We start from the raw sequence: 11,373 nt of genomic DNA, 5'->3' as shown, positions 1-11,373 counted from the left end.
GGAACTGTCCAGAGCAGGAGAGGTTTTCTATGGGGATTTGCTGCTGCTCTGGACAGTCCCTGACATGGACAGAGGTGTCAGCAGAAAGCACTGCGTCAGGCTGGAGAGAATACAAGGCGCAGCACTCGGAGGCATCTTTCATACTTACCTGCGCTGCTCATCGGCTCTCTCTGGGGTGCAGTGGCGTAGCCACCGTGGTCGCGGGGGTCGCCGCCGCGACCGGGCCCGCCACAAGGGGGGCCCGCGGGGCCCCCCGATCAATCACTCTTGTGACCGCAAGCATTGTTTTGCTTGCGGTCACAAGAGTCTGGCTCCGTCTTTCCCCGGCTGCTGCGCGGCTGCCGGGGGTGTCGCGTCTTACCCCCGGCAGCGCGCGCATCCCAGAACTCCCTGCGCGCCTTGGGCCCTGACTTCCGGTTTCCGGCGCGCAGGGAGTTCTGGGATGCGCGCGCTGCCGGGGATAAGACGCGACACCCCCGGCAGCCGCGCAGCAGCCGGGGACAGACCAGGAGGAGTGAGAATCAACGTGGGAGCGCGTTGTCAGGTGAGTTAAGTTTTGTTTTTTTTATCAGCCTGTACGGGTGGGGGGAAAGGAGGGGGCCATCTATGAGGGTGGGGGGAAAGGAGGGGGGCATCTATGAGGGTGGGGGAAAGGAGGGGGCCATCTATGAGGGTGGGGGGAAAGGAGGGGGCCATCTATGAGGGTGGGGGGAAAGGAGGGGGCCATCTATGAGGGTGGGGGGAAAGGAGGGGGGCATCTATGAGGGTGGGGGGAAAGGAGGGGGGCATTTATGAGGGTGGGGGGAAAGGAGGGGGGCATCTATGAGGGTGGGGGGGGGAAGGAGGGGGGCATCTATGAGGGTGGGGGGGGGGGAAGGAGGGGGGCATCTATGAGGGTGGGGGGAAAGAGGGGGCCATCTATGAGGGTGGGGGGAAAGGAGGGGGCATCTATGAGGGTGGGGGGAAAGGAGGGGGCCATCTATGAGGGTGGGGGGAAAGAGGGGGCCATCTATGAGGGTGGGGGGAAGAGGGGGCCATCTATGAGGGTGGGGGGAAAGAGGGGGGCCATCTATGAGGGTGGGGGGGGAAGGGGACCATCTATAAGGGAGGGGGGAAAGAGGGGGGCCATCTATGAGGGTGGGGGGGGAAGGGGACCATCTATAAGGGAGGGAGGAAGGGGACCATCTATAAAGGGGGGGAAGGGGACCATCTATAAGGGAGGGGGGAAGGGGACCATCTATAAGGGAGGGGGGAAGGGGACCATCTATAAGGGAGGGGGGGAAGGGGACCATCTATAAGGGAGGGGGGGAAGGGGACCATCTATAAGGGAGGGGGGGGAGGGGACCATCTATAAGGGAGGGGGGGGGGGAAGGGGACCATCTATAAGGGAGGGGGGGGGGAAGGGGACCATCTATAAGGGAGGGGGGGGGGGGGAAGGGGACCATCTATAAGGGAGGGGGGGGGAAGGGGACCATCTATAATGGAGGGTGGGGGGAGAGGGGGCCATCTATAAGGGAGGGTGGGGGGAGAGGGGACCATCCATAAGGGAGGGTGAGGAGAGAGGGGGCCATCTATAAGGGAGGGGGTAGAGGGGGCCATCTATAAGGGAGGGGGTAGAGGGGGCCATCTATAAGGGAGGGGGGAGAGGGGGCCATCTATAAGGGAGGGGGTAGAGGGGGCCATCTATAAGGGAGGGGGTAGAGGGGGCCATCTATAAGGGAGGGGGTAGAGGGGGCCATCTATAAGGGAGGGGGCCATCTATTTGGGGGGCAACATAGGGGGAGAGGGAATACACAGAGGGGGGCATATATTATTAGGAGGTCACAGAGTCAGGGCTACCCACTAAATGAGGGTGTAAAGGGGACAGTACAGATGTGCAGTGTGTAGAGAGATGGAGATGGTGTCAGAGTGTGGAGCCTAATATGTCTGTCTGGCAGATTCTGTGGATTCGTGGCTTGGAGAAGTTCTCATAACGGCCCAGGACAGATGGAGAAGATGATGAAAAGGAAAGAACTCCGATCAGAAAAGACGTCTCCTGTGAGTCACCTGATATAACTGCACTGTAATGTATATGGTGTATAGAGCCTGTGTAGAGCTGGGGCCACCTCTATATGACTGGATGAGGTGATTTAGTGTACTGGATTTGGTCAGTAACAATATGGTGGTGATGGTAGTGGTTGTGGTGTGGCGGTAATGTTTCCTCCCTATATACTGGTATTACTGGTAATATTGGTCTCAGTATACAGGATTTGGTCGGTAACAGTATGGCGGTAATAGGTAATATCTGTCTTGGTGTGTGTGTGTGTGTATATATATATATATATATATATATACATACAGTGGTACCTTGGTTTAAGAGTAACTTCGTTTAAGAGCGTTTTGGTTTAAGAGCTCACAGTTTTTCAAAATTGTGACTTGGTTTAAGAACATTGCTTTGGTTTAAGAACTTCCTGTATTGGGTGGGAGCGCGAGTGGAGAAGGGGCATGGCCTGCATAGCGGGGTCTACAGCACTGTACTCTAAACACCTTCCAAATCATAGCAGATCCCCTTCAGGCTGGGGCTTACATCAGGGGACAGGACTGTGTGTGTGGGGGGGGGGTAATCTCTCCATAGCTGTAACCCCTCTCTCCCCGGACAGAGAGTGCTGCATGTATGTGCCCACATCTGTCCTGCTTATTCCTTCATGCTCCCTGCAGTCTCTGTCAGCCCTTGTGTTTCCCATCCTCTCCATTACTGTACAGTACAGAATAATAAATATATTTGGGGTGCGGAACCAATTGTCTGCATTTACATGATTTCTTATAGGAAAATTTGCTTTGGTTTAAGAGTGGATTTGGATTACAAGCACGGTCCTGGAACGAATTATGCTCATAATCCAAGGCACCACTGTGTGTGTATATATATATATATATATATATATATATATATATATACACACACAACAATAGCATCACTTGGTCGTGAAAGGAGGGGGGGGGGGGGGGCCCAAGTTGGCCTCTCGCACCAGGGCCCAGGAGACATTAGCTACGCCCCTGCTGGGGTGTATTACTGCCACAGGCCTGATGACCCACAGTCACGTCACGACTAAGGTTTTATTTACACATCCCATAAATATGTCCGTAACTGCCAGGAGTGGCCTCAGGCTATGTTCACACACAGTATTTTGAAACCAAAACCAGGAGTTGGATTGAAAGCACAGAAAAGCTATGTTCTCACAGTGTTGAAATTTAGTGGCGAGACACCATTTAATGGCAAATAATTGCTGCTATTTTAAAACAACGTCCATTGTGGGAACATGGCCTGAATTTTTTTTTTCCACATTTTTCTCTACATCAAAATTAAACATTATGAAACGGAAAGAGAGTAATGGAGCCAAAAACGCAGCTCGCCTTAGGCCGGGGGCACAAAAGGGGGAGATTTCTCAACCATGGTGTAAAGTGAGACTGGCTCAGTCGCCCCCGGCAACCAATCAGATTCCACCTTTCATTCCTCACAGGCGCTTTGGAAAATGAAAGGTGGAATCTGATTGGTTGCCGGGGACGACTGAGCCAGTCTCACTTTACACCATGTTTGATAAATCTCCCCCAATGTTTTGGAAAAAATGGATTAAAAAATGATGGAAAAACACAACGCATTTTTGTGCATCTGTTTTGATTAGTTTTTCCATTGACTTTCATGATAATAAAAAAGGATCAAAACATCTGTTTTTTAATGTGGACAAAACTTGGATGTTTTGTGTTTGTTAAAAAAAAGGATGAAAAAAAAAAAAAAAAAAAACAGATTGCAGAAACAGATGCTGCGTTTACACGGAGCGATAATTCGCCCAATCGATCGTTTAACGATTTTGAAGCAACGATTTGCTTTTCATAACGATCAGCGTTTAGACGAATGAAATCGTTGGAAAAATCGTTCAAATATTTGTAAGAAAAATCTTTATCGCGATCGTTTTTAAGATCGCTTAAGCCCATCTCACACATAGGGTGAATCTGTGAAAGACTGTTTACACGAAGCGATCTGCGGATTTTTAGCGAACGACGAACGACGATTTAAGAACAGGTTGAAAGATCAAAATGAACGATTTCTCACTCCTCACTTGATCGTTCGCTGTGTTTACACAGAACAATTATCGCTCGAATGCCATTGTTATGGAGAAAATTCGAACAAATTGTTCCGTGTAAACGCAGCCTTAGATTCTCGGTTGGGTGACTTCATTGAATGGGATCACAATACAATGAATCATAATTTTTTTTCTTTCTCCCATTTAACTGGGTTCACCCTATGTTTTTGCGATCCGTTTTTTCATCCGTGTTTTGCAAAAAAAATAACAAATAACAAAACGTATAAAAACATGGAAAAGTTAATGCATTTGTGTGCATCCAATGATTCTATAGCAGCTGCTGCCAGTTAATTAATAGTTAAAAGGGTCGGACTTCACAGAGTGTTTGGTTTCTCCCCCTGGGATAGTGAGTGATACACCAGTATGCACGGTCTCTGCAGGAGCTGCAATCATTAGCTGCAGGTAATTGCCTTTTGAGCAGTTTTTGTTCATTCATCTACGGGATCGGTCACCTGACAATATTCCACCCTGTCCTGTTGTTTATCTTGGTTTATAGTTAAATATTTTAGAGCTGGTGACATGAATAAGACTTAGGCTGCATTCACACGTTCTGTGTCCATGCTCACGGATCCATGCGCATGGACAATTTTACAGCCCATTGCTTTCTATTGGGCTATGCAGATGATTCGTGATTGTGTGGATCTGTGATCCGTGCCGTTAAAAAAATAGGACATGTCATTACTTGGAACAGATGCATGGAAAGGATTCCCCATAGAAATCAATGAAATCCGAGTTTTTCATGGATGTGACATCTGTAAAAAACATGGATGCGATGTAATTTAAAACAGATCCGGGAAAAACATGGACATGAATGACAACGTGGATGGTTTTGCATGGATCACGGAAGTAGCTAGCAGACCGCAATCACTGACCAGGAAAAACTCTGAACGTGTAAATGCAGCCTTATCAGCTGCTGTATGTCCTGCAGGAAGTGGTGTATTCTCTCCAATCTGACAGTGCTCTCTGCTGCCACCTCTGTCCATGTCAGGAACTGTCCAGAGCAGCAGCAAATCCCCATAGAAAACCTCTCCTATGTGGGAATGGGTGGACTGAGTTTCTTTTTTTTTTTTTTTTTTTTTTTTTTTTTTTTTCCTCTCCTTATGGAAGTAAATTGCAAATCTGTATAACTTTCTGAGGTGCTGTTGATCCACATCAGAATCTGCTTCTGTTTCTAATGACCGGATAATTACATGAGAAGCTTTTTTTTTTTTTTCCTCCTCCCCACCAAGTGGGTTTACACACTTCGTTGTCCCTTTCAATGAGATTACATACTTGCAGCTGAATTGTCATCCCGCTGCGAGTTTGTAAGTGGCAGCCCCTTTACCCCCTTCCCCCCCCCCCCCCCCCCCCTGCTGCCTGATGCATACATTACCAGGTCTGCGCTCTGGATTGCTTCTGTGGCTCCCCGCGTCTAGACGTCCCACTCAGCCAATCAGTGTGCTGACCCGCCATGCACAGGGAGTTAAAGGGAAACTCCATATAAGGAAAACTGGTGTCTATACAGTGTATTACCATATCTGTATGGTTCTTCCACACTGGTAGCTGATAGAGATCCAGGAAGTGAAGAAAAATGGCCTCTGTGCCAATTCACATTGTCTCCTGCGCCTTCTGCTCTCCCACCTTTGGAGACAAATATTCCATGTTCTGTCTCACATTGTGTGTGTTTGCTGAGCACAGGCTGATGATGCAGACAGGGGGCAGGGTGTGATGTCACAGGAGGCGGGGCTGGATCCCCCAATCCCCTAAGTGATTCACCATCTCTGACCGGCCAGAAGCAGCTGCTGCACTGATTTCTCTGATTGTGCAAAACTCTGCAGTGAAGATAGGGCTGTGTTCACACATGTTGGGGTTTCACTGCAGCGTAATCACAAAAATGATGCAGTAACACAAGTAAATTATGCTAAATGACAGAGAGGATCGGAGCCGGCAATGCCAATCCCACCTGGAGAAAAACCAAGGCATAAACAGTATATCCCATGTAAGATAATATGGGATAAACTCCTTAGGCTGCATTCACACGTTCAGTGATTTTCCCGGTCCGTGATTGTGGTCTGGCAGCTACCTCCGTGATCCGTGCAAAACAGTCCGTTTTGCATCAGTGTCCGTTTTTTTTTACGGATCTGTCTTGCAGCATTTTAAATGACATTGATTACATCACATCCGTGTTTTTAACGGATGAACACGGATGTCACATCCGTGAAAAACACGATCTCATTGATCTCTATGGGGAATCCTTTCCGTGCATCAGTTCCGAGTAATGACGTCCTATTTTTTTTAACGGAACGGATCATGGATCCGACATCTGAATAGCACCATAGAAAGCAATGGGCTGTAAAATTGTCCGTGCGCACGGATCCGTGAGCACGGACAATTTCCCGGAACGTGTGAATGCAGCCTTATTGTGCGGCTCAACTTCAAAGCTAAAAGATGCTTGATCATAATGTGTGTGGAGATGAAGAAAGAAAAAAAATAAATTAAGTTCTTTACTTTTATTCCAATATTAGTGTTACAGGTAGAGAATACAGAGTGCTGTGTGGTGTTACAGGTAGAGAATACAGTGCTGTGTGGTGTTACAGGTGGAGAATACAGTGCTGTGTGGTGTTACAGGTAGAGAATACAGTGCTGTGTGGTGTTACAGGTAGAGAATACAGTGTGCTGTGTGGTGTTACAGGTAGAGAATACAGTGTGCTGTGTGGTGTTACAGGTAGAGAATACAGTGTGCTGTGCGGTGTTACAGGAAGAGAATACAGTGCTGTGTGGTGTTACAGGAAGAGAATACAGCGTGCTGTGTGGTGTTACAGGTAGAGAATACAGTGTGCTGTGTGGTGTTACAGGTAGAGAATACAGTGCTGTGTGGTGTTACAGGTAGAGAATACAGCGCTGTGTGGTGTTACAGGTAGAGAATACAGTGTGCTGTGTGGTGTTACAGGTAGAGAATACAGTGTGCTGTGTGGTGTTACAGGTAGAGAATATAGCGCACTGTGTGGTGTTACAGGTAGAGAATACAGTGTGCTGTGTGGTGTTACAGGTAGAGAATACAGTGTGCTGTGCGGTGTTACAGGAAGAGAATACAGTGCTGTGTGGTGTTACAGGAAGAGAATACAGCGTGCTGTGTGGTGTTACAGGTAGAGAATACAGTGTGCTGTGTGGTGTTACAGGTAGAGAATACAGTGCTGTGTGGTGTTACAGGTAGAGAATACAGCGCTGTGTGGTGTTACAGGTAGAGAATACAGTGTGCTGTGTGGTGTTACAGGGAGAGAATACAGTGTGCTGTGTGGTGTTACAGGGAGAGAATACAGTGTGCTGTTACAGGGAGAGAATACAGTGTGGTGTTACAGGTAGAGAATACAGTGTGGTGTTACAGGTAGAGAATACAGTGTGGTGTTACAGGTAGAGAATACAGTGCTGTGTGGTGTTACAGGTAGAGAATACAGTGCTGTGTGGTGTTACAGGTAGAGAATACAGTGCTGTGTGGTGTTACAGGTAGAGAATACAGTGCTGTGTGGTGTTACAGGTAGAGAATACAGTGCTGTGTGGTGTTACAGGTAGAAATGAAATGATAAAATTCTGCAAACAATTAAGTAACAATGAAACTGCAATGTGTGAACACAGCCTAGATGTTCTGCAACAGATTTGGGTGGGAAATGGGCAGGGTAGAGGACTGTGATGAACAGCTGAGGGAAAGCATTGCATTCTGGAACCCGTAGTACTGTGTACAACTGCTCAACCAGGAAGTACAGCCATCACCGCGCAAATAACATCTGGTTAAAATGGTGGACGTGATTTGCACAATGATGGCCGTTGTGAAAAACAGCTTTTTTTATTTATTTTTTTAGTTTTAGTGTAGCCTAAGCATGTAGCCTATTTCACGCTCAGAGTTCTACAGCGAAATCCACTACCATCCTGTGTTTTTTTTTTTTTTAATGGGTTTAGGGGGCATTCACATGTCCGCAAATTTGTGGAAATGTTAATGCACCTTACATACTTACAGCAGGTTTTTAATTAACTGCAATTTTGTAAAGCCCCTTCCCACTTAAGGGTATGTTCACACTGAGGAATTCTCAAGGAATTGTAGAGGAAAGTTTTCTGCTTGAAATTCTTTGCCTATTCAGCTCTGGCAGAATTTGAGTAGAATGCAAGTGAATTTAAAGGTGTTATCCAGCGCTACAAAAACATGGCCACTTTTCCCCCTCTCTCATCTCCAGATTGGGTGGGGTTTGGGACTCCGTTTTATTGAAGTAAATGGAGCTTAATTGCAAGCCACACCTGAACTCTAGACAACAGTAGGGGGAAAAGTGGCCATATTCTTGTAGCGCTGGATTACCCCTTTAAGCCCCCATTGACTTCTATAGGATTCCTCTAGCAGAATCCACCCAAAGAATTGACATGTCAATTCTTTGGGCGGAAAGCAGATCTGCAGCAGAAAATTTTGCTCGGAAAGTCTGCAGTGTGAACAACAGAGCGGAAATCCCATTGAACACAATGAGACCTTGCTCTGTTCATGTTTTACGGGAGGAATTTTAAGCTGAAATAAGAGCGGATTCCTCTTCAATTTCTCACTTGTTCCTCAGTATGAACCTACCCTTACCCAACTCTTTTGGGGGGGTCAGACTTTCCAAAAAGCAGCATGTTGTAGCTACGGTGTTCACCTAGTTTGTGGGGTTTCTTTTTCTCATAGATGTAAATTATTATTATTTTTTTTTTTTCTTAACCCCTTAACGACATCGGGCGTAAACTTACGCCCTCGCGCCCTGGTACTTGGCGCATCAGGGCGTAAATTTACGCCCGATGTTTCCCCGATCGCTGCGTGTTCACACACAGCGGTCGGGGAAGATGGCCTGCTATAAATCATAGCAGGCCATCTTAGCTTCACGGCACGGGGGGTGGTTAACACCCCCCGTGCTTACGATCGCCGCTATAGGCTGATCAATTCAGATCAGCCAATAGCGGCGATCGGAACCTTTCCGGGTCATCGGCGACCCGATGACCCGGAAAAAAATGGCGGTCGGTGCTGTCCGAGGACGGCACCGACCGCCATTACTGTAAAAAGTAATGGTGATCGCCGTGCCACCGGCCCGATCGCCGTGAACGGCCGGCCGGCCGTTCACGGCGATCGGGCCGGTGGCACGGCGATCAGAGTCCCACAAAATAGTAAATACCTGCCCTGGACCCCTCAGCTAGGCAGCCGAGGGGTCCAGAGCAGGTATTTGTACATTACTCACCTGTCCCGGGCTCCTGATCGGCGTCTTCCGGGTTCGCGGCATCCTCGTCTTCGTTCGGGTCTTCGGCTTCTTCCGTGACGTCACGTTCGGCTTCTCTCGGCTATTTTCGGCTCCAGCGTCGGCTGTTTCCGTATTTTGCGCTCTGCTGCCCTCTAGCGGCTGATAATGTGTAATACACGTATCAGCCACTATAGGGATGTTCAGAATGTAGAAATTTTTATTTATTTTTTTTTCAAATTTTTTTTTTTCTATTTTCCGCACCCTATCGCCGCTGAGTGTTGATCAGCATCGCACGAAAGTGCGCTGCTAATCAGCAACTCCTCCTTTTTGGCGTAGGGTGTTTTTTTTCTATATTCTACTGCCACGGTCTGCTTATAAGTGCAGACCGTGGCAGTAGAATATATCACCAACTCCTTTGTTGGCGTAGGTTTTTTTTTTATACTTACTGTAAAAAAACACGTAAAAAACACTACATTACACCACACTACATTGAATAAAGTTTGACACTACACCACTACATACCCCATATACCAATCCCCGTATAAAGATGGCCCCCAGAGTGTTTTCGGCGTCAGAGGGATACGTTATTATTACCTCCGACACCGAAACAGCCAGTGAGGATGAATGGGGGGATCCTTCTTTCCTCCATTCATCCTCATCATCCTCATCCTCCAATGACGTATCTGGGGGTAGCGTAGCGTACGCTGCCCCCCAGACACATCTTTTCCGCCAGTACCGTCCCAATAAGAGATGACGGTATGGTGTGAAATTCTACAAACTCTGTGAGCGTGCCTTAGGGTACACTTACAGATTTCGGGTACGTGCACACTGCGGAATGGCGAAGGATAACCCTTCGTGCATTCCGCAGCTGGCACCCGCCGGCGGACTGATGCGGGCGCATGTCTCTACCCGTGTCATAGACTCCATTCTATGCACGGGCGGATTCCATCGTCCATCCAAAGAATGAATACGTTGGACGGAGAGCGGAATCCGCCCGTGCATAGAATGGAGTCTACGACACGGACGGAGACGTGCGCCTGCATCAGTCCGCCGGTGGGTGCCAGCTGTGGAATGCACAAAGGGTTATCTGTCGCGATTCCGCAGTGTGCACGTACCCTTAGAGTGTATGTAGGAAGGGACACCCGAATCCAGCCCCCAGATGCCCCCTCCCCCCCCATCCTCGGAGTTAGTGGGAAGATCGTTCGGGAACTGATCTTCCCACTGCTGGATAAAGGTCACCACCACCTGTACGGGGATAACTCTTATACCAGCACCCCCTCTTCCTGTCCCTCGCTGCCCTGTAGCTTGCGGCACGATCCGAACATATCAGAAGTAGTAATAGGGCCCTAATATTTAGCAGCCATGGAGCGGACCCAGCGCTTCTGGATATGAGGGACCCCGTATCACACCAGGACAACATTTTCCAGGTGACGTCCCCCACACTGGAGAACAGGAGACCCCAGAAGAAGTGCAGAGTGTGGCGTAACAGGGGGATCAGGAAGGACACCATTTTCCCGTGTGACACCCGTCCTGATCACCCCGGCCTCTGCATACTGGATCGCTCCAAGGCGCACCACACGTCATTGGGGTTCTACATTATCTAAATTCTGTCCCTTATTCCTATTTCAGGGGTCACGTTGATCCAGGGATTATTCTGATCGCCATTATGGAGTCGGGAAGGAATTTTTCCCTGTGATGAGGCTACTGTCGTCTGCCTTACGAGGGTTTTTTTTTGCCTTCCTCTGGATCAACACAGGTTGAGTTTGATGGACACCTGTCATTTCCAACCTTATAAACTAATAATTGGCCTAATCCCCCCAAATAAATTAGAATTGTCCCTTTTCCCCAGCTAAGTAGGTATGGCTGCCATTCCCATTAGAGGATGCCATGATGCAATTACAAAGCCTCTGTGCGGCCAGGACAGTAGAAACCCCCCACAAGTGACCCCATTCTGGAAACTACACCCCATAAGGAATCTAAGAAGGGGGGCAGCGGGGATATGGCCCCCTGGTGACGGCCACATTTGGGACGTG

Source organism: Dendropsophus ebraccatus, chromosome 5, assembly GCF_027789765.1.
Source record: "Dendropsophus ebraccatus isolate aDenEbr1 chromosome 5, aDenEbr1.pat, whole genome shotgun sequence".
Taxonomy (NCBI): Eukaryota; Metazoa; Chordata; class Amphibia; order Anura; family Hylidae; genus Dendropsophus; species Dendropsophus ebraccatus.
This window is presented reverse-complemented; position numbering follows the sequence as displayed.